This window comes from Lonchura striata, chromosome 1 (assembly GCF_046129695.1).
Source record: "Lonchura striata isolate bLonStr1 chromosome 1, bLonStr1.mat, whole genome shotgun sequence".
Lineage (NCBI taxonomy): Eukaryota > Metazoa > Chordata > Aves > Passeriformes > Estrildidae > Lonchura > Lonchura striata.
In genome coordinates, this window is record NC_134603.1 from 121,118,760 (window position 1) to 121,141,760 (window position 23,001).

General features: G+C 35.4%; 1 protein-coding gene across 11 annotated transcripts in view; it reads left to right on the forward strand.

The window, feature by feature from the left end:
• Nucleotides 1–23,001, forward strand: part of TBC1D5 (TBC1 domain family member 5) — a 312,792-nt gene that overhangs the window by 107,605 nt on the left and 182,186 nt on the right. The window lies entirely within an intron of this gene.

A 23,001-nucleotide genomic window follows, 5' to 3' on the forward strand; every position in this document is an offset into this window, starting at 1 on the left:
ATATAAAATGGAGGGGGCAAAAACGAGAATACAGAACTTCTCTGGTTCTGCAGAGGAGATGGGGTGGTGAGAGTGTGTTATCACTGTGTCTCTGCCTGTGCCTCAGTCCAAAGGTTCAATTGCTCTTTTTATGAAAAGTTGCTTTGAATTAGGAGGAATGTTACAGATATGGCAACGTGGCCTTTCACTGTAAGATGTTCACTGTTTGTCCTTTAGGAGTGGTGTGTGAGTGCTGCGTGGCTGTGGCTAGGTACATTTTTTTCAGAAATGTTAACAAGGGCAGATTCAAAAAGATAGATGCATGCTTATCTCTTCACGCTTGTGATAAAAATCAATGGGAATTTAAGAGCTTAGGATTTAAATACTTAAAATTTGGAACTATCCCAAGATCCTTGACATCAAAAAGGCGATGGCCTCGTTTTATGCAGATGTCCTAGCACTCAAAGGGTGCATAAATTATTGCACCACTTATCAATTTCTCTTTAATGTATTCTTCTCTTATATCTGGGACACTGTTAATAGAGGAAAAGGATTAAAAAGCATAAAAATAACTTGTATGTAAGTTTCTTTGAGTTGAATTTATATCAGTCAGCCTGTCAGCACTAACATATGGGAAATATAGTTTCGCTACCATGCATAGCAGGGGCTAAAAGTGCTGTTTAGACCATGTGCTCAACTCCTACAGAAAAGGGACTTTATATCACTCGTGCAGCCCACTCACAAATTTAAGGGGTGACATCCATGGATTCTGAATACATGGTAACCCAAATATTGATCTTGTTACAGTAAATGTAAAATGGAGGGGGTAAAAAAGGGATAAAGAAGTTCTAGATCTGAAAGGAAATTTGGTAAACTTTAAATACTCAGTTTTTGGAAAAAGCTTGTTATATTGCTATTGCTGTATTGAAATAGTAGTTGTACATAATAGGGAATTTTCGTGTAGCTTCCCCATATCTTGGGCTAAGTTGCAGTAACATTTAACATCTCCTTGTACAAATTACTGTAAACTAGTAAAGATCCCTACTGTTTTTGTTTTGTTTTGCTTCCTGAAGCCCCCTGCTGCTGTTGATTACACCTAGATCTGCTACTGATTGGAACTGCTAAAAGGCAAAAATAGTGTGGATGGTTTCTGAATCATTTAATTGTTGAACTAATAAGATGTTTTTACTGGGACCTAATAAAACAGATCATATTAATAAGTATGTATACTGTCCATGAAATTTCTGATTGCTTTTTTGTAATTTTTGTAGATATGAATGTAGGAGTCCCAAGCTTTGTTAGTTATGTTTTTGAATAACATTACTGGATATGGTTCCAAGAAAGAATGGGGAGCATTACCTACCCAAGACAGTGGTACGGTAGAGATTTTTCTTACTGAACTTTATATATTTATATATTTATATATTGATATATTTATATATTTTCAGTGGTGTGTAGATGTTCTGTGGGCATATTGAATTGAGTAATTACATAGACAAGATGTATTCAGTCTCATGTTAATGCTACTTTTTAATAGCTGTATAATACACACTGCATTTTGCGCATTTGAACCTTGAAAAATTGCTTTCCTAATGCATTAATGCTTGCCAAATAATGCCCAAAATTGGCCTAGGGCTATGTTGGCTTATCATGAAAGAGTCTCTTCTCCTTCAGTAGTCTGTCAGTGTCCATGCAACCTCTTACCTCTGGTTGAATAGAAATATATTAATACACATAAGGAAGTCTAAAATGAGAAGATTAGATCATAAAAAATAGATCATTATTCATGAAAGTTAAATTTTGAATTGGTGTCTTTCCTATAATATTGGTCACATTATTTTTAATTCGTAATGTAAAAAATTTTTAAGAATAAAGGTTAAATTAGTATTTGGGGCGGACAAGGAAAAGAGAGGAGAGGGAGGGAATCTAAGGATGACTTAATGCCTTGTAAATCTGCAGCAAAACTGGTAGTTTGGTTTCAAGCAGCTAGAAAATGATGCTGCAGAGCAACTGTTGTATTAGACACAGTGGAGAAGTCCACCTCCCATTATGACTTTAGACTAACTCACTCTCTTTCCAGGACTTCTCCAAATTTCTTCCTACATAAATATAATCCCTGCATGTGCTTTGGGAAACACAGCAGTAGGGACCTGCAGAATCTGCAGTTACCAAATCTTTCTGGTTGTGTCAGTCTGATCAGATAACGTTTCTTTGCCCAGTCATACCTTTCATCTCAGACAGATCTGTGTCACCTACATTTAAAGATGAAGTTTTAATTTTACTATTTTGTATACTTTTGCCTCTGACAATAAGAGCAAATTCTGTTTTCACCCATATTGCTTTTTTTGCAGCCATTTTACTTTTCAATCAGCTGAACACTGTAGGGTTTGAGTTCAGGAAAATGAAATTATTGTTCATAACAAGTGGTTTCTGGTAATCATTTTCTTCATTTGTGAAAGTCATTATGTTCTGACAGATAATATCTTGCAACCTCTTCTTTTCTTGTGGTCACTTAGTATCTTGTATTAAAAGGAGTAGCATCATTTATCCAGCAAAGATAGTATTTTACCTACATAGTAATATATATGTTGCATTAACACACCTTATACCCACATATATGCATATTTCTGACTACTTAAAAAATGAGAGGAAGAAGAAGTTTGAAAAGTCATGCCTTCTAAGTCTAAGAACATAGTGAGAGAACTGGAGAAAACTGGTATCATGCAAACTGAAGTTCTTTTTTTAAAAAAATTACATACTTGATATATGGTCCAGGGTTGATGGCAGAAGCAGCAGAGCTAATCTCAGTATTGAATGATAAAGACTGTTCGTTTCTGTAGCACCCACATAAACACACACTGTTTATGGAAAATGTAAAGAGTTTATTAAAGTTTTAAACATTAGTTATTGAATACAGTTTCCCTATAAATTTTGGCTTTAAAAATTAGATGGCAACTTGATGCAACCTTCAAGAATAAAGGAGCCGGTCATCCACTTCGTCCTAGGGTCCTAGGACACTTTTAGTTCCTTTGATCCACTATCCAAATTAATTTTTTTATTGAAAAGAAACAAAACAAAACTCCACTGTATTTAAAAAGTTTAATAGAGAAAAGAAAAAAAATCTGTTTATCACAAGCAGATAGAGTTCCTTCTGTTTTTCTCCACTTTCTACAAAGACAAATCCGTTAGTGTTCATTTAATGGACTAACAGCTTGCAGGATCTGTGTCTTTTCTTTGGCCTAGGTTGTCTGAATTCATCAAGCTTATTTTTGCAGAGATTATTTTCTGGAAGACTTGCAGGGGCTGAGAATTTTGAACCATATATTGTAGATAACAGGAAAAATGGATTCCATTTTTTAACTGAGATAAAATATTTGAAAAATGGATTTCTGTGGAGTTTTAATTGATGGGTAAGTTTGTGTCAGTCATTCAGTTTAAAATTAGAAAAGTATTTTTGTGAATTACTTTCACTTATAATTTTATCTGCTGGTCCCTTAAAGGCCAGTGTTTGTTCTTAACAAATGTTTCCTGCTGAAGATTCTGCAGCTGGAATTTAGTTTCACTGGTATTAAATACAGTGTAATTTATCTCTGAACCCACTGTATTGATAACGTGCACTAGGTTATTACTTGAGTTATTTTGAGCTGAACCTTTGAAAAAGACAGGTATGGCTCTTTGTGTGAGGTTTTTATTCTTCTCTTCTTGTATTAAGCATAAAAAAATCCAAGTCAAACAAGAAAAGAAACAAAAAAACACAAACAGCCTAAGCAAACTAAATAACAACACATCCACCTCAGGGAAAAAAAAAAAAAAAAAAAAAAAAAAAAAAAACAAAAAAAAAAAACCCTACCACCTTGGAATTATTTACTACTTTATGCCATTTAAAATGTTAACACTTTTTTCTTTTATCTTGCCTCACAGTTTGTTTAGTACATTAAAGTCTTGAAAAGGGTGTATAAATGCACACTAAAATCAAGCAGGAGTGCTAAATAGAAGCTCTAGTGGTGCTTTTCACAAACCTTGTCCATAAGTGCAAGGGAAGCAATTGCAGACCCTTTCTGCTTCTGCAGGACACTGTAGCATCCTTTACCTTAGTCCCTGGCAGCATCACCTCCATTTCTTTGGCTTGTCATGAGCATCTCTAATAGAGTAAAACTCCAATGCATGTAGCAAGAAACGAAGCGTGTAGGGGAAAAACGCGAAGATTCTTGACTGAAATAGTTCTTTAACTTATTAACAGACAAGTGTGCATGTCAGGAAAACACACTTGTTTGCCGGGCTAATATGCAATAGCTGATGGGTAAAGAAACAGAAACCTTAACGGCTGCTTGTGTTTAGGTCACCATTCATTCATTCATTTGTTGCTGGAGCTATGAACTATTCATATGTTGCCACAGTATGTTACTTACACACGGCTGGTGGTGAAGGAAGGAAGAGCTAAGATGCTTCACAGACATCGACATCGGGGGAATTAACATGTCTGCTTCATTAATATATATGTGCATACATTAATGTTGAAGTATTGAAACTGTTTCAAATGAAATTAAAAACTATCTTTTGAGGTCTGCTTCAGTCCTTAGAAACATTTTAGATTTTGGCATCAGTCTTACTGGTTTCTTAGCCATTTTACTTTTACTTTGCCAGTGCGGATACAAGTGCAGACAGAGTGCTCATCGCTTGCCTGCTGCCTGGTTTTCTGTTGTTTTTCCTTAGCTAGGTCTGCTCTCTGTACTTGCTAGCCATCATTAAACATATATGAATCCCTGTGGAGTGGCAGGCATAGATTCTGTGAGTGACATTTCTGGCAGCATTTTCCTTGTATATGGCACCAGGCCTGATTTTCTGAAATTTTAAGCATCTATGATCCTCATTTGCTTCTGCTGAAGCTGTAGGTACTCTGTCCTTTTGGAAAGCATGCTGCTCATTGCTAAATCTCAGACAGTTAAGAGATGAGAAAGTCCTGGAAACTTACTTAGCACTCATGTGACAGCCAGCTCTGTAAAGCAGCAATATTGTCTGTGTGAAGGCACTGCCTCCTCTACTGCTGTATTAGCTGCAGATCCAATAATCTGCCCCTGTGAAACTAGGTTTGGAGATCAGTAGTGAATTGTTCAGTATTGTTTAATGGAGCTCTTTAAAATATATTTGCAATGTATAAAACACTTTGATATATAGACGCTCACATCCTAATAAGATTATATTAAGTATCCTAATAAGATCAAGGCTTGAAATTACGTTTTTCCGGATTTGAGTGATATAAATTAATTTTAGTTTAAACCAGCATCAGTGTTCTTAGATGTTCGTTATAAATACTCTGTTTGCAGTTTTTGTGGGTCTGCATTTAGATTAGAAAAATCAATTCTCCTATTAACACAAGAAGCATTCTCTCTTCCTTTCCTTCCAGTATGCTTCAGCTACAGATTATCAAGGCAATGTTGTAATTATTAAAGGCAACCAGTGAATTATGGAGAGAACAACAGTGGCTGATCACTGAACTCTGTTGGCACTGGCCTTTCACTTCTCATTTAAGTCTAGCTTACTATATAAAATGAATTCATTATTGTCAATTTAGATCCCTTGTGGAAGCTAATCCATATCATAAAGCCATTCTACACAAAAGGGAGTTCTCTTTAGGACGACCTTACAAGTATATGCAAACTAAAATATGCAGGAAACTTCCAGTACAGACTCAAGTAATTGTTACTTATAATAACAGACTACCAGGGTGAAATGTTGGAGTAGTTCAAAAAGAACTCCACAGTATTAGTTCTGCTATGACTTCTGTTGGTCAGAAATCCTTTCCACTTTTTATTTTATTGCGATTTTTGATTTCTCTGTAACCTATTGCCCAAAAGCATGGATCTGAAGGGCTAACTCAGTCTTTACGTCTTGTAGTTTTCAGGGTTAAAATTAGGTGCATAAAGTCAGGGGAGATGCTTGACTAGTTTCAGTATCAAGAAATTCCTCTTTTCCTTTAGTGGTCTAGTTGGAGATATTTTTTTTGACTTGGATGAATTGTCCTCCAAGGTGTGCCATAACTGTGTAAAGTATTATACCATACTGTAAATTTTTTACCATAAAGTAAACCCATACTGGGTTTACACTGAAGTACCTGTACATATGTAACGAAATTATTTTGTTATAATTGCCCTTCCAGGTCACCACCTCCTGTGTCAGACCAAACCTAAAATGATATTCAGTAACAGTGTATATTCATTGAAGCTATGTCAGAGAGAGTTTTGTTGGGTTGTTATAAACTATCAGCATTTTAGTACAGTGTTTTTACCAGATTTAATTATTTAAATGTAAATTACTGTATTTGTATCTTCCCATCAGCCCTCACAACCTATGACCTGGATGGTTTTGTTAATTCCATTTTTTATCTAAAATATGGGTATTTTTGAGAAGATAAAAATTTTAATGTTGAGTGGCTACTTTTATTTCTTGCTACCTTTTAATTCACAGAAAGGTAAAGATATCTCCTATTAGTGAAATTTGCCTTACTGGCCTGGTAACATTTCAAGTGCAGAACCCAAATATAACAACTCTAGAGAAAGCCTATTCCAGTTTTGTGCTTAAATGCCAAAGTTTTATGTGCAGTGCAATAACAGGGGGGAGTTGATTAATTGCATTTACCAATGACTGCCTCAGATTTTCTTTTGTCCTGTCTAAATACAGCTGAGGATGTTTTTATGAATGCCTCAGCATAAGAAAAAACAGTTCATATCACTGTCCATTTGACATGAAGCAGTGGACACAGTGTAAAATTATTTCTGTACTTGGATTTCTCCAGTGTCAGGCATGGATCTTGTCAAGCTCTTTACGATTTTGTTTTGCTTAAGGACTTTGTCCTGAACTATGGAGCAAGAATAGTAATGACCTTCAAACTCGATTATCTAATATTCATTTTACACTGGAAGATAGAAAATCCAGTTCAATTTCATGACTACACCTGACTCATTATCAAGTGAACAATTTTTGGTAAATTTTTTGGGTGAATTTATTATTTGTTTCTTTTTAAATGTTTTTCTCTCATAATGTGCAAGAAACAGTTTAATTCATATTTTTTCATTGTAAGAGGCTAAGAATGTTAGCATCCGTGTCTCTATAAACATATTTAAAATTTCAGGGAGCATTTAAATATTTATGAATATATAAAAGGTAACTTAAAAATAATATGTTTCTCTTAGAAACTGGTGGCCAGAACTTATCTGCACACAAATTACTTTTGGGAAAAGAGGGGAGCATACTTAGAGTCAGTTTTAATATTCTTAATGGTTTTCACTTTTTACTTCGCAGATTATATAAAGCCTTCAAATATTAATATATATTCAAGATTAGGGATTTATAGGCTTCTTTCATTTACTATACATTGTTTGTCTGTGAAATTTTCATGGTCTTCTGATTCTTCTGAATCATAGTTATTGGCATGGAGATAGACAGCTGATGCTCCTGATAACTTCTGATCACATAAATAAGTGAAATTCCTGGCCCAAAGATAGCAAAACCCATTAATTTCTTTATAAATAGCCTACAACTGGAAAGCATGTGTGCTGAACAAAAAACACCACCTTTTTTCTATTGGTTTCTATTTCATGGGTTTTGGTGCTCTGATATTCAAAGCATGCTGACTTTAAATGCTTGTTTTTCTGAGATATTTAGGTTCTTTTTGAAAGAAGTTCAGTGTTTCACATGGATAATATATCTGGCCATAATAATAAATCTGAAAAAGTCACAGTGGTGGAATTATTTCATCATCGCGTGTTTTGAGTGGGTTTGTTTTAAAAGAATCTCCATGTTTTATTTATGTCATTTAACTGCTGATCTCATTTTTATGTAAAGAAAGAATTTCAATTTTTTATTACTCCTCTTGGAAGTGCAGTGGACATGACTGAACTGGGCTCCCATATCCTACAATGAGGGCTCTTGTGTGATTTTTCACCTACACTTTGAAATATACTTAATCATTATTCTGCCCTTTCTTATCTTTCATTGTGGTACAGGACATCTCAAACAGAGACCTTTCATGTCACAAAGCCATCCACAGAAAAGATGGATGTCTTGAAACTAATGTTAATTTACTTTCTGTATTTGGAGTATTTCTTATTTTCCTACAGTGCTTCATCCTTTAAATACAGACAGGTTTTTCTTTTTCCAGAAGTAGATACTTAATAGCTATCCCGCATGGAAAAAAATTCAAGGGTTTCAAGGAATAGCTTTTGCAGTAGCAATTGCAGGAGAAGTGTATAAATTACCATCTCTTTTGGGTTTTTTCCCCCCTCTCAGTACAACTCTTACTATAATTAGCCAGCATTTAACAGCAAATGTTTGCTTTGGTTAAATTATTCAGAACATTTATTTTACTTGTCAAAGGTTAGATCAGGTTGTTGTTTGAACTGGTAATTAAATGCAGCCTAATACACTGTCATATTTATATGCACTATCAGCCCTGTTTCCTCCTTATTCTGTATAATTTTATAATGCTGAGGATTGACATTTAGGCTTCCAACTCAAATCCTGTTTTCTTGTAAAGAAAGTAAGATTATACTTTTCTGTTTCACTGTACATGAATGCACTTAAGAAAATAAGAATTAGGGTTGTTTGGAATATCACAGCTATGGATTTAATTGTCATAAAATCAGTGAAGGCCCTTTGAATATTTTTATTTGCATATTTCAGTAAGTCATTACACAGCAACAGGTATATATTAATTATTTTCCAAGGATTTATGTGATGTGGACAAATGCAGCCATCTCCTTTGCTAATTGAATACCTATTGAGTCATAATAACATACAGTATATTTAAATTTCATTCCCAAATATCTACCAGAAATATGTCTGATACTGAAATACAAAAGAGTTCCTGAAATAGTTGCATAATGGACTCAGATGACCAAACAAGATTAAAACATCTCAGGGTAAGGCATCATCATGAACCTAGGGCAGTGACCCTTGCACGTGCACATCAGAGCACCAAAGCTGACTATCCCAGCTGATCAGATGAATGAGAGTTTTAGAGTAGTGAGGATTCAGCCTCTGCACTTTCTCCTGACAAGTTCAGAAACTATTTTCCACATGCTTATATGAGACAATAATTTAATTGAATTGACAGGTGCATAACATGTCCACTCCTTTTTTATTTCTGCTGTATAAGTTTATTTTCTTAGTCAAATTGAACAAAGAATAAATCATGTGGCTTTTTTAGAAAACTTCTGTGCTCATTGGATGCGATATTGTTCAATGTCTATGAAAGAAAGAAGTTTTCTGTCCAGATAAAAATAACCATAAAAGTGGATCATCAGCATTTCAGCAGTGTGTTTTTCCTACCATGTTTAGACAAATATTTCTGCATTTTTCAGTGCATTTGTGTGGCAGCTTTCTCTTCATGTAACCAATGAATTGATAGGTAGGTATACATTTCAGCCTATCTTACTTTTTAGCATTTCTAAAACACTTTTTTTAAATCCTGCCTTTTTACTGCAGATTTGAAAGTTTTTCAGTTCCACCAAAACCAGGCTGACTCGTAGCCTTGTTAAGAAGCAATTCGTATTTAATGGTAGTGAAATCCTAATTTATCCACTGTCGTAGTGATCACCCCAGACAGTATTATATGGTTGCAAAAACTGAGACAGGAGTAAGGGCAAAACATATAAGCATTATCTTAAAAAGCCAAGATCCACACCTCAATTCCTGCACATATGATCTCAGAGTAGCAGAATTTATTTTTTTAAAGTTGGGATGGTTTTTGGTTTTTTTACCCTTTCCTCCCCCAACCATATTTTTTATAACACTGGCATAGGCCACCACAGGCCACAAGGTAGAAAGATACAGTAAAAACAGAGTTAAAAGTGAAGTGTATTCTTGATTATAATTATAGCATTCCTAGCGTGACACTAAAGAAACTCGATGTATGGTGCTCAGTTTGTTATTTTGCAGCTTGTTAAATTTTTATACTTCATGGTTGTGGGAGGTAGCTAAAAACAAGAGAATATTCTGTGCTCTTACAGAAATCATTTTGACCTCTAGGTAAAGTACATTTATTTGTGTACACATCATCTGAACTGTGAGTCGTTTTGATTGATGTAGTAGATTGCATATACATATGGCATAAAGAGGACCTGGGTTAGGCTAAAAGTTCTGGGCTCTTTCATGATGGACTATCTAAATATAAACTAGAATAAAAATGAGTAAATTGATTTTAAGTTGTACAGGAATGACATGTAGGAGTAAGTCCTGGGATGGTTATGGCAGCCTTTTATTCAGGAAACTGATCTGAAATTAAATAATTACTGTATTAAAGTTTAAGAAATATTCACACATCTGCTGCACCAAGGCAACAGTGGGAAGGAAAATCAGTGTAGATGTTTCAGATGCTCTCTTAAAGATACTATGAATCAGAAGAAGAGGTTTGACAGCATGGCACATATCCATGAAAGCAGCCATTTGTTGGAAATAATAGGTTTAAAAGTTTAACATGTGGATTAGGGTGTGAATAAGGTCTAAAGCATTTTATCTGTGAACTGAGGAGCTCGGTGGTCAAATGATGCTTCAGTCATGAAAGAAAGAATCCAACAAAGTGAAAATCTTGTTCATTCCTGCAGACTCTAATGGTCATTCCTACTGGCTTTGAGAATGCAAACAGTTTTAGTTAAAATATTCTTTTGTCACCTGTGTTACCTTTTATAGGGCAGGCTGTGTATATGTCTTTGGAAGGTGACTCCTATTTCTTCATTGGCGTTTCTGACATCAGTGCATTGAGAGAGCTACACTAAATACAGTCAGTCTTGCATTTAAAGGAGGCAAGGATATAATCATTCAAACAGACTAACTTCACACAGATATACTAGGTGCATTTGTTAGAAATAAATGTTAATGTTAAAAATACTTGTGTTCAGTTATTTCAGTGGGTGAAGTGAGTCTTATGTGGGGTTCTTTGAGAGAAAGCAAGCTGACTTGGAGTGGCATAGTAAAGGAGTGATTTCCTGCCTTTCTAAATAATTTTATTTCAATTGTCTTTGTGTTTTGACTTTTATTTCTGATCAGATGCTGTCCAAACCTCTAAACCAAAACAGATAAATAATTAATATTAGTTATTTGGATTTGTTGTATTCAGTAGTTTGCTTATAACTCTGGCTGCTAAAACAGAAAAGGATTTCCCTTTTTCTTCCCCAGTAAAGAACAGGAACTTCCAAAACACAAGAGTTTGGATGAGTAGGCAGAGGATCTGCTGCCTTCAAGCCTTCTTGGCAGCAGGTGGAATTGTGATATGTGTTTGACAGAATAGTTATATCAGCTAGGCAGTCTTTGTCTGTTACCCCTCTTTTGAAGGAAGATCTATCCCCTTGGTCAACTTCTTTCTCCTTTTCCATCAGGAAGTTAAGAACACCTGCTACTGCCATCTTCTGCCTTCCTTTTAGGAGAAAGAGATGAATAATACATGACCAGAATTTCAAAAGCAACTACTAATTTTAGGTGCCCCAAGATGCACAGCCTTACTATTAAGTAAGAAACAAAAGTGAGAACAGATCACACCTATATTCTATATGCTTGGTTTCTTTCCATTTACTTCTGGATGCAGTTCAAAATTCTGATTCCAGTCTTCTTAATGCGCTGAGTGGTCCACAGCCTCGCTACTGTTAGGTCACTTCTCTGCCTCAACTAGGGCACTTCTCTATCTCAACTATTAGCAGAAATGCAACATCATAGCAAAAATAACATTTTTTTCTAGGCTTTTGCATGTGGCCAGGTTGAGATCATACAGTCTATATGAGGAAAAAGAAATCTGAAAACTGCCATTTTGCAAAATGGTTTTCTGTGCATTGGGTGAGAGAGAAACTAACTAATTTGGTCAGAGAGACAGAAAAAGAAAATAAAAACATTTGGAAAGAAGAATGCAAAACCAGCTATTTTGTCCAGGGGGGTTCAGAATGCTTTCATGATTCAGATATTTGGGATATCTACCTTAAATATTCTTAAAAAGTCATACTGGTCTGTCTGGCACAGACAAGAAAACTATCTGAAAAGGCTTTCTAAAAACAAGAAAAATTTAATCAAGGAGGTTTCTAACCATAACTTGTTTACATCAGTTATATTTTTTTAATAAAATGGGCTTAAAAGCTTAGCCTCAAAGCTGTTGTCAGCTTTCTGTGTGGTATAATGACAGCTGTTGTTCCAATACAATTCTTGAAATCTATTTACCGTTTTGAGGAAATTCCAGTTCTTTTTGCTGATTACACACAACAAAACTTGGTATTCAGAGAACACTGGGAGATTCAGTCATGTCATAGTGGTTGCTGAATTAGACAGAGCACTCAACAAAGCTTAACTTATTTAGGAGCCATCAATCTATTGCATTATCTAATAAAAATCAAAAAACTTTAGAGAATCTGCCCACTGTTCTGCTCTCATTCCCCAGAGCAGAGGAGCATATATAAATCTCAGGGCAGTGGTTCTCTTAGCCACCAAGACCTAAGGTCTTGTTCTGCTACTCACCTGTTGTCCACAAATGTCCTGCAAAACCAGGCTTTTGATTCTTCCTGTGCAGTATGTGCTGACCCTCTTCTAAAGCAAAATCAACCCTGGACTTAAGGTTAAGAAAATAGAAGTAGTTGGTCACAACAAATTTACTGCCAAACCAAGTAATAATTTTAATTGCAACTCACATTTATTAATATTTACCCGTTTTAACAGTGTATTTTATCTATATTTCTGAATTTATTTATTTTGCAAATTCTTATTCTTACTATAAATTGATGGTAAAGTTCTGCAGAATTAAATACCTTTTTAAAAGCCAGATTTCTGCTTCTATATACCTTGCAAAATACTGCTTTCTTGCTTGCTGTTTAAGAGCTTTATCTGTTTCAGGTTTTGAGGTGGTACAGGCAGTGTGCTTGATGTGCCATGCTGCTTGCACTGGGGACTTCTGTGCCTGTGTTTTACATGCTCTGGCAAGCAGCAGGGACTGCCCAGAAAATTTTTTAGGAATAAATGCCTCTATGTAGCAGTGCATTATAGAAATCATTATGCCAGAGGGGTTTTATCAGCCTCACTTTTCTGTGTCTGAAGATTTCGGCAAGACCACTTACTCCCTTGGAAGTTTAAAGTGAGAACATTTCATCCAGCTGCTCAAAGATTTTAATGAAAAATATGAGAGCAGGAAGAGAGAGAAAAATAAGTTGTAACAGATACCACTATGTTAAGATATCAACTTATTAAAGAAGGAACATTATTGCACTATAATTTTCTCCCATTTATAATATTATGAACCTTGACAGGAATCAGTGCTAAGAGTTCCTGACTACCAGAAACAAAAGCAGTGCATCAGGATGTATTGAGCAGCAGAGTGAAGAGAGAGGAAGAGTCTGTCCTGTCACCTTTTTTCGTAGCACAGAATACAGTGATATATTCCTGCCACAAAAACCCTGAGTAAAATGTTACTCTTAGCAGAAGTGGTATCTTGGTAGAATATTTTCATGCTGTCAATTACCTGCTAAGTTAGCAAGTTTCATCCATAGCTTATGTTTGCAAGTCTTAAGAGGTTTCCTTTGCTTGAGGTATTTTATTTTATTTCTTTTCATTTAGATACTGCTGTTTGAAACTATGAATAAGCATTTTACAAAAATATTGAACATCTAGAGGGGCTTCTAGGCATCTTGCTTTTGTTACTGCTGGTGTGGCAAGGCTGAAGAGAAGCAATGTGAGCAGGCAGTACATAACAGAAATACTGTGCCTTAAACAGACGGAGCCTTTGCGTGTGAGAGGGAGTAACCAAGGGAAGAGGATTCTGCAGATTTTTTTACCAGGGGTAGCCCTACTTTGAGCCTTTTTTCCTTTGAGTATGAATTTCAGACATAAGTAAGATACTACTCCTATTGGCAGAAGTAGTGGAAAAGCCTTGCAGTCTGCATTCATTGCTCTGCAGCAGAATCAGATTTCAGGTTTTTCTGTGTATGTCTGATTTGAAATCACTCACTAGGATTGAATCACATATGTGAACATGGGTTATGGGTATTCATGTTATATAGAAACTTCATTTATGGCATGAAACAAATTCTGCCTCTCTGCTCCCTTGAAAACGCCTATGAAATTCTCATATTCTTTAGCAAATGAGGTTTCCGCCAACTTTCTTTGTACCTCAGCACGATACCATGCTGCTTTAGCATCTGCATATATAGAAGAGAAAACTAGAAGAGAAAGATTTGATGTAAATGCTTCTGTGCGTGCATAACCATGCTGGTGTTTCTATAAAAATTCTGTCAACCCCTGTAGGAAACTGTTTTCTAAAAATAGTGAAAGAATAAAGGCTGAATCCAAGATTAATTGCTTACTGCTTTAAAGCTGTGATATCCTAGAAACTTACTTCATTGAATACACTTTTAGTGTCTAAGTTAGTTACTATCATTTTGGGTAAGGCTGCAGGCTAAGCTGCCATTTTTTCCAGTTCACCGTTTTGATGATTTCTTTCAGCCTTGACGTTCTTTGGCCCTTTGAGTTACATTTATATTACTAAAACATAAAGTGTGTAGCATAGCATGGTGCCTGTGTGTTTCTGAAAGTAAAACTCTTAAATACTTAAAAGCACACCATAAACAGCAGTAAACGTAACCATATTTGGAAGAAAAAAGTTTAATATAAATTATGTTGAACTGTTTTGTAACCAGGTAGATAAATTATATTATAAAATAAAACAAAGTATTTCTTTCATTTAATGAGTTTCCAGTTGTTTGAATCTTTTTAATATGAATAGGGTTTTTACCACATCTAGATCACTCCAAGAAAAGGGAGTAGCTTTTTAGTTGAATGATGAGTTGATTTGAACTCTTATGGCATTTTTCCTTCTTCTCTTTAACCTTCACTAAGACAAAATATTCTTTCTTTCAGTTTTATGTCATAGGTTATATTTTCTGTGCTCATAATAGGTCTTCTTGTTTCTCTCTGGACTGCAGCAACTGGTCTTTGTCCTCTGCTATCTGACTAAAGATGGATACAGTATTTCAGCTCAAGTCTTAGCCATGTCAGACAATGGGAATATCTCATTTTTATCAGCTGTTCTGACTATGAGGAGCCTTTATTGGAGACTTCAGTTGAAAGGAAGAACTGTGAAAATGCATCAACATAATGTTTTCACATCTGGTGCTAAACATAGTTTTTGTGGGTGGAAGAATGTTGAGGGCACAGGCTACATTTAGCTGTTGACTTTGGATCTTTTTTTGGTTTGCTGGTATTTCTTTTTTGCAATCAATGTTAGATCAAAGTTCTCTTAACAGCCTTACAGTGGATTGGTCACATAGGTTTGTATTAAGAATAGCTATAGCTCTGTGTTAAGGCTGTGGGATTTGTGATTTTTTTGTTTTGGTTTGGTTTGGTTTTTGGAAATTCAAACTGCAGAATGGAGGCTTGCTTCGGCTGGCTATTTTGTCTTTTTTGTTTGTTTGGGGTTTTTTGTGAGACCATACTGAACACATAACTATAGTATCAGGTATTTAAGATGGGTGATATCCTTTATACTTTCATTGTCGCCATTTTCAGTGCAGAAGAAAGAAGTTGTTATAATAAATGTCAGGTTACACTGACAGAGCATTACATCTTGAAAAAAATGGTTGCCCTAGATGAGAGGGGGCTGTGGCTATAAAAGTTAGTGGCAAACATGACATAAGGATTTTGATCCTCTCTACGTTATTCAAATTTTTCTCCCTTAGTCAAACTAGTGTTTCTTGCAGAATCACATAACCTCAAGAAAACTGAAAACCAGCAAATGCATCAACTTGTTCCCTGCTTGTAACAAATGCGTAGCTATCTTTGAAAATAATAGAATTTTAAGTTTTTATTGAAGGAAAAGTTTTTTGTCTTTTTTTTTTTTTTCAACTATCATGTGAATTACCAAGAGAATACATTGCCATGTATTCCCAGGCTATTTGTGTTGTTTCTTATCCCTGACATTTTAATTCGCTTTTGAATTTATACTTTGCATGTTTAAGTACTGGTAAGACATGAAAGTTGTAGGGTTAAAACTGTAGTCAGTATTTCAAAGGTCCTATGATAATTGTTCTTAGGTATGTATTCCTTTACTGTGGCTCTCGAGACAACTATTTAATAGACAACATTTGAATAATACAAATGCGCGGTTGGTAAAAATGGATTAGGGTTTCAGGGTGGTACCAATGGGTGATATTTAATATTGAATGACATGTATTAAGACAAATGCTTTTATATATAATTTATTTGGCATTGTAAATGCATTTATCTTGTGAGATACAGACTCCCTGTTGCCACATGAAGTATTCTGGAAAGGTTTGGAGTAAATAAATAATAAAACCACTTTGATATACAATCTAACAATATTAAATATTAAGACTTTCACATGATTGATTTTAATACTTAATTAACTTATTTAAAGTCCAATGTAACTCTGTTTTTGTATTAGAGATCAGACAGGCAGAAGTTAAAATGCAGGAAATGTTATTAAAAGGGACAAAATTAATTGGATTTCATGACCATCAGAGTCTCTGGCTGTTAACCTGTCCATCAGTGGCATGATCTTGTTTGTTTTGTTCTGGATCCCAGTTGATATTAATGTTAATCTGCTCCACCATGTCAGACCATTTTTTATGTTTGCATCATTCTATTTTAATGATACATAATCTAATACATTTTATAAAAGAAAACAGACTTGCATTATCCTATCCAAAGTTAGTTAAATTGTGCACTTTTCTTCTAACTTAGTAAGTGTTCTTCCCTAGGCATGTTTTTTCAGTGGGTGGTGGCAACCTGTGGAAGTGGCTGAGTAGGAATCTTAGCTGGTTTTGAGCTGCTCTGTGTGTGTGGGTGGGTTGTTTGGGTTGGTGGAGTTTTTTGGTGGTTTTTCTCTTGGAGGCGCTGGGACTAGTATCTTCTGTATTTAAATAGAGATGGTGGTAGTGAAGAGCTCAAGGGATGGAGAGGAGATGATCACAGTGCTGTGAGATAGATGGTCTCTATGGCCTAAGTAAAAATCACTCCTAGAGCAAAGAAGAAAGCAGTGAAAATTATGGGTAAGAAGAGATTTTTCAAAAATACCTCTTAATGAGTGTCCTGGCAAAATATCCATCTTGAAATAGATCAAATGGTCCTCATGCCCTCATTTTCCAAAGTTCATCTTTAGGACTGTCTCCTACTCAGCTGTCTAGTTAGCATACTTTTTTAAATTATTGGTTCAGGATGAATAACTTAATTTGGCCAGTGTAAGAAAAACCATGATCTGGGACTGCTTCTTGATGATTTGGAAGAAATCTGTGCTTCACTGCTTTAAATAAACACAGTGCACATTTATTCTCCTATTATTTAATTTCTTACCTACTTTAAAATGTTTTCCCATTCTGTAAAATCCTAACTTCAGTGTTCTAACATGCTTGATTACTTCATAAGCCACAAATGAGGGGCAGAGTTGTGAACTCTCATAACATGATGCTGTCAAACATAACAAAACATGCATAAGACCATTACCACATCAGACATTTGCTTTAAGTGAGGTCGTTTTAATCAATTTGACTTCACAGGGCAGCTAATTTATCACTTAGCTAAACAAGTATTTCCTCTACTTGTCATCAATTTAAGTAATTAAAATGGTAAACTTTGGATATGGCATGAAATAAAGGCCCAAAGATAATTTGGAGAAGGTGGTTGATGCAGTCTAATAGAATGAGTGCAAAGTATTATTTAAATACTTTGGTACGCTTCAGTAGGTCTCAGAAATGTGATATTTAAGTAGCTTTGCTGGTACTGATGGAAACTGATTTTTTGTTTTTAGCATATCCAAGATTCAGCAGCATTGTTTAGCTTTGTCCTCAGAGTTTAGTGGGTTCTTATTTACCTTTCTTCAGGTATAAAATGTTTTGTTCTGTTGCTTGATTGTTTAGAAGAGGATGTCAGAGAGCAAGAGTGGAGTAAGTGCTGAAACTTGGGCAGTTCTTCAGCCCTCATCCTGAGTATTCCCCCAAGCCTGCAGTTCCTCTCCTTACATTTTACCATGTGGGTAAGGGAAGAGAGGATAAATGGGTGTTGTACAAGCTTTGCCTATTTCTGTTTCACCTACTCAGTTACATGTTCAAAATACCCTTGCTGAAACTGATTATATTTTCTAATTTTGCCCGAACAGTATGAATACACTTCCCTTCTTAAGCATTCATTTTGATATTTTGGTGTGTTTTGTGCTTTGAGTAAATAATTTTTCAAGGTCTGTATAAACAGTGATGATTAAGGGAAGCATTTTAGGTGGGTTTAGGTTTTTTAGATGGAACTAATTTAGTCACCATTTCTAAAACAATGCTTTTCATCCATAAACTGCTTATTTGAATACTGAATACTTTTATTCAGTATCTGTGGCAAGTGAAGACATTAGTGAATGTCTTATGAAATGAAATGAAGCACAGTATTCATGTTCAACTGTGCTATGTTTTGTTTATGAAATACTGATTTATCAACATTTTTGAGATAAGGGTAATCTTACCACTTGTGTGTGAATAGTCTCACTGCTAAATGAATGCAACAAATTTTGTTTTTATTTTGAATTTTCCATCTTCTAACATCAATTATAATAATATTATTATACAAACATTTCTTATAATTTTATTACAGATTAGTCTACTGCCTTGTTCAGTTCTGTGTACATGTTTTTGCAATGTTTCACCCAGCTCTGGTCTAAAAGTGATGGGTACTTCACTGGCAGTACAGCTAATGATAGAAACAGATCTCAATTAGACTTTCATCTTTGCCTTGTATTTCTGTCTAGCTAGAGATGTCTTACACATATTAGTAGAAGATGAAGTGTGGCTGAATTGAGGCTGTTGCCGTGGACAGTCTGGAGAAGAAGTGGGTTTTGGTTTTGAATGTTTTTAATGTAATTTTGTTTAAATATTCCAAACTCACAGTTTTGTATGCAGGCAGAATGGCAATGCTAATGAAGGCATGATTATATAAGACTGCTTTATGGCTAAAGGTGGTAGAAATCACATAATGTCTTAGAGCAGCTAATAGGAAAGGCAAAATATTTGTAAACTCTTGGGTGAATAAACCTTCTCACATCCAAAAAAGAAGCAAGCAAACTTCCAAATAAGTACTAAGTACTCACTAAGAGTGAATACCCAGTGAGAAAAAAGAAAGTTCTCTGAGTTAGAACAGGTATGTTAAATCAGACTGTCTAATGCAGCAAGTAGTTTATCTCTGCTGTGTAGAAGGAGGTTGTTAGGTAGATGTCAGTAAACATCAGTTAGGTTTTTCCTAATGAAAACAAGTTGGTATTCTATCACCTATGGAATACAGAGGAGGCTGTGGGAGAGGAGATGATGTGCTATAAGCAGGTACCTCCAGAGAACCCTTTTAATATCTAGTGGAGTTCTGTGTTGGAGTCCGTGAGCCTGTCTCTTGGGGGATTTTTGGTCTCTGTTGAGAACAGATGTGCTGACAAGCTGCCTTCACTGGAAGGCAGCCTGGATTCACCCCACATGTGTTGCTCAGTGAGGAGCAAACCTGCGGCACTGTCCTTGGTGGCACTTGAGGGCTCCTCCTGTTACGTATAGTCAGTAGCCAGAGAGTCTCTATGCCTCCGTTTTCCTTGGGCTCATGAGTGGATTCATGTTTCTGCTAATTTCAATGACTAGATAAACGTTTCATACATGGTCTTAATTATTTTCTCATGTATATTACAGAAAAGTCGAACTCCCAGTAGTGGGAAGCATGGCTGGTATTTGAGTTCCTTAGCCCTTAAGCTTTGGAGGTTAAAAAAAAGTACAAATAGGTGCTTTCACTGAGATGTTAGGGTTAGCCAGAATCAAGTCTGGTAATCCAGTAATTGAATTTCAGGGGTTTATAACATTTTTATTGTTTCACACTGAGAATGGTTTTAAATTTTATCTTATTTAATATGAACAATATGTTATAGGCCATTACAAATCAACCACAAACCTGTGAAGAATTAATCTGTCTCAGAGTAAGATCCCAAGTGTAACTGTAATTGTTTAATAGTTCCCTTTGCTCTTTGTTAGAAGAGCAGAAAAGAACTTCAGTATAAAACTGCGAAGAAAATTGCTTGGACTAAGGAATGAAGACTAATAGGTAGTGATACTTTTTAACTCTAACCATATGTGTCCATAAACAAACACAAATAACTGATTAAATCACTGTGCAGATATCAAAAGTAAATCTATTCAGCTGTTTAAAGCTGCTCTAACAGTCTGTAAAGTAAATTATGGCGCATATAGATTGTAAAGGTATGGCATTCGGGGAGTATTTAAAAAAAGAAAGGAAGGTGGATACAGAAGAAAAGGACATAGAAGAGCAAACTTACTAGGGCTAAATTGATAACATGTTATGGATGTAAGACAGTGTAAGTCTGAAATATACTGTGTCTTAATTTAGTGTTGGCTGCTAAAACTAAAATGGTTGGTAAGGTCATTTTGTGCCTGGTTCTCATTTTGAAAGACGCTCAGGGTTCTGCCTTGGTCAGATTGTGTAGCAATCTCTTAAGAAACATAAAAATAAAAAGTTAAACTTAAGCAGCACTGTTTGAAAAGCTTATAATTTTAGTGAAGACAAAATCAACTGATCAGTGGAAAGATATTTACAGCTGTATAGCAAAAGGAACAAGAGCAGCAAATAAAATTCCAGCAGAAAAAAATTACTTCTGCAAAGTTGGTGGGGGTTTTGTTTTCTTTCTTTAAATAAATTATTTTTCATTTATTTAAAATATCATGTATTTATAAACATCTCTTTATATTTTTGCAGCCATAATACTACAGATAAATGCTATTTAAGGGGCTAACAAGTTTGTAAATATTTTTCTTCAAGATACCGTTCATGCAGTTTTCATTGTCACATTTTTAAAATTACATAGGAAACACGTGAGGTATGCATACATTCATAGCACATTTTGTTGAGCCTCGTATAGAGTTGTTCAAGGCAATTCTGTGGTTTAGGGGTGTGTTTTGTTACGACTTTATGATTGTAATAATTTGACATAAAGGTGTACCACTGCTCAAGTGTAAGTCCTACCTTCCCTCAGTTACTGGCTCCTTGTTCCTAAGGCCTTCAGATGTTCTCTTCTAGCTAAACAGAAGTGAGAGATTGTGTGATAATTTCATCACCACAGTAACACAGGTACCAGGGCAAATAAAGGATAAACCCCTGAGACAGCATACTTTTGAAAACAGCCTGGTTGCACTGGTTTCAGGGAATTGCCTCATAGTGGCCCATCTAGGTTTGTTTATTATTTAGGGGTTTTCTGGGTTTTGTTTTCTTTTCCTCATAACTTTCTAGGAAAATTAAGAAGGTGTAGACTATAAAAAGGTCTTAAAAATCCCAGATCCCCTCCATTTATTGACAGTAAACTGCAGGCATAAAGCCTACATGGTCAATGCCATACCTTCTAGGAACCAAAGGAAAAGCATAATTGAAGTGATTTCAAATGTGTTAATATGCCAGTCCTGAAAGTGTAGATGCATACCTTTTCCTGTATCTCTTTTTATATTTCTTTCTAAATATAATTTTCTTGCTGTTAGAAAGTTATGATACTTGTAAACAGAGCAGTTAAAGTAAGTGATATTTAAAACTCATCTGGCAGTTGTAGGTAGCTACTTAGCGGGCTTGGGCAAATCAGACCTATTTAGCTGGCTTAGGTTTTTTTGTGTTGTGAGTTAATAAATTGCTGTACAGTGACTAAAATGCAGTCTTGATAAATGTACTCTTGCACTGTTAATGCACTGGAAAGGTCGTTTCTCTTTCTTATGCACAGATCATAACATCATCTGCTTTTCACCCTTTTATTGGCATCCTCTAATTTTTTGCAGCCAGTATTAGCTTCTAGCACTCCTAAAATGAACTTCTAAACAATTCTTGTTGAGTTGCTTGATAGTGATGTGAGTGTCATTTGATGATGATAAATCTGCAGCACCTATTTCCTAAAGTTTCAGTTCTGCCATTACTTCCCTTTTGGTCTTCATTTTTGGAAGATGTCTTTGTAAATGTTCACCAGCTAGTTGATTATTTTTCTTAAAATGCTTCCTTAACAGCATCTTGCTAGAAAGCTGTCCTGGTTTAGGAATGGTATTCTCCAGTTAAGTTTTCACTGAAACCATTGTATGGCACACACAGCTCGCTTGCTGACTCCCCCTTTCCCCTCCCTCCTCCCTGTAGTGGAATGGAGAGGAGAACTGGAGGCACAATATTAAAGATCACAGGTTGAGATAAGAACAATTTATTGGAAACAGCAATAAGGTAAGAAAAATGATCTGTAACAGCAATTATGTTAATGACAAGAAAAGAAAGAAACTAATGACAAGACAAGAAAAGAAACATTCTTGTTCACTGCAGAAACTCCAACAACAGATAATAACCAACCACTTCCTCCAAATTAGAGCGGGCATTACCTAACCACTCCTTTGACCAGAAAAAACTCCCTTCTCCCTGCCCTGGTAGAGAAATGACATGGTATAGAAAAACCTCTGGGCTGTGGCCATTTCACCTCTTGACTTACTGCAAAACCAAATTCTTGCAAGAACCAAGACAAAAATTAATATAAATCTTGATAAAACCAAATTCACCTATCATCCCAGTCAGTATTAATCCATTCTCTTTTTGTGTGTGTGTTGCTGTTATGTTATATTGGACCTATGATTTCTGAAAAAGAAGTGGTTAAAAAAAGAAGATTTTCTGGGATGAAAAGTCTTGGGTCCAGAAGAGTGATGATGATGGTCTTATCTCAGTTTTGCTCTATAATCATCATGCCCAAGAACTAGCATGAGTTCTCCTTGGACTTTTCAGGCTTGGACTTTTACTTGCAGTATGATATTTGTAGGAACTATAAAAATTCGTTTGGACTCTAAATAATACAACATTTACAACGTCCAAATGGAAACAGTATTGTTCTGCTAATTAGACAACTAATGGTGATGATGTGCCTGGAAAATAAGGGGAGGTTTTAAGTACTTTTGTTCTTGACTCATGTGGTTGAAAAATAGTTGAAGGAATACTGAAGTGTTTGTTTCTCTGATT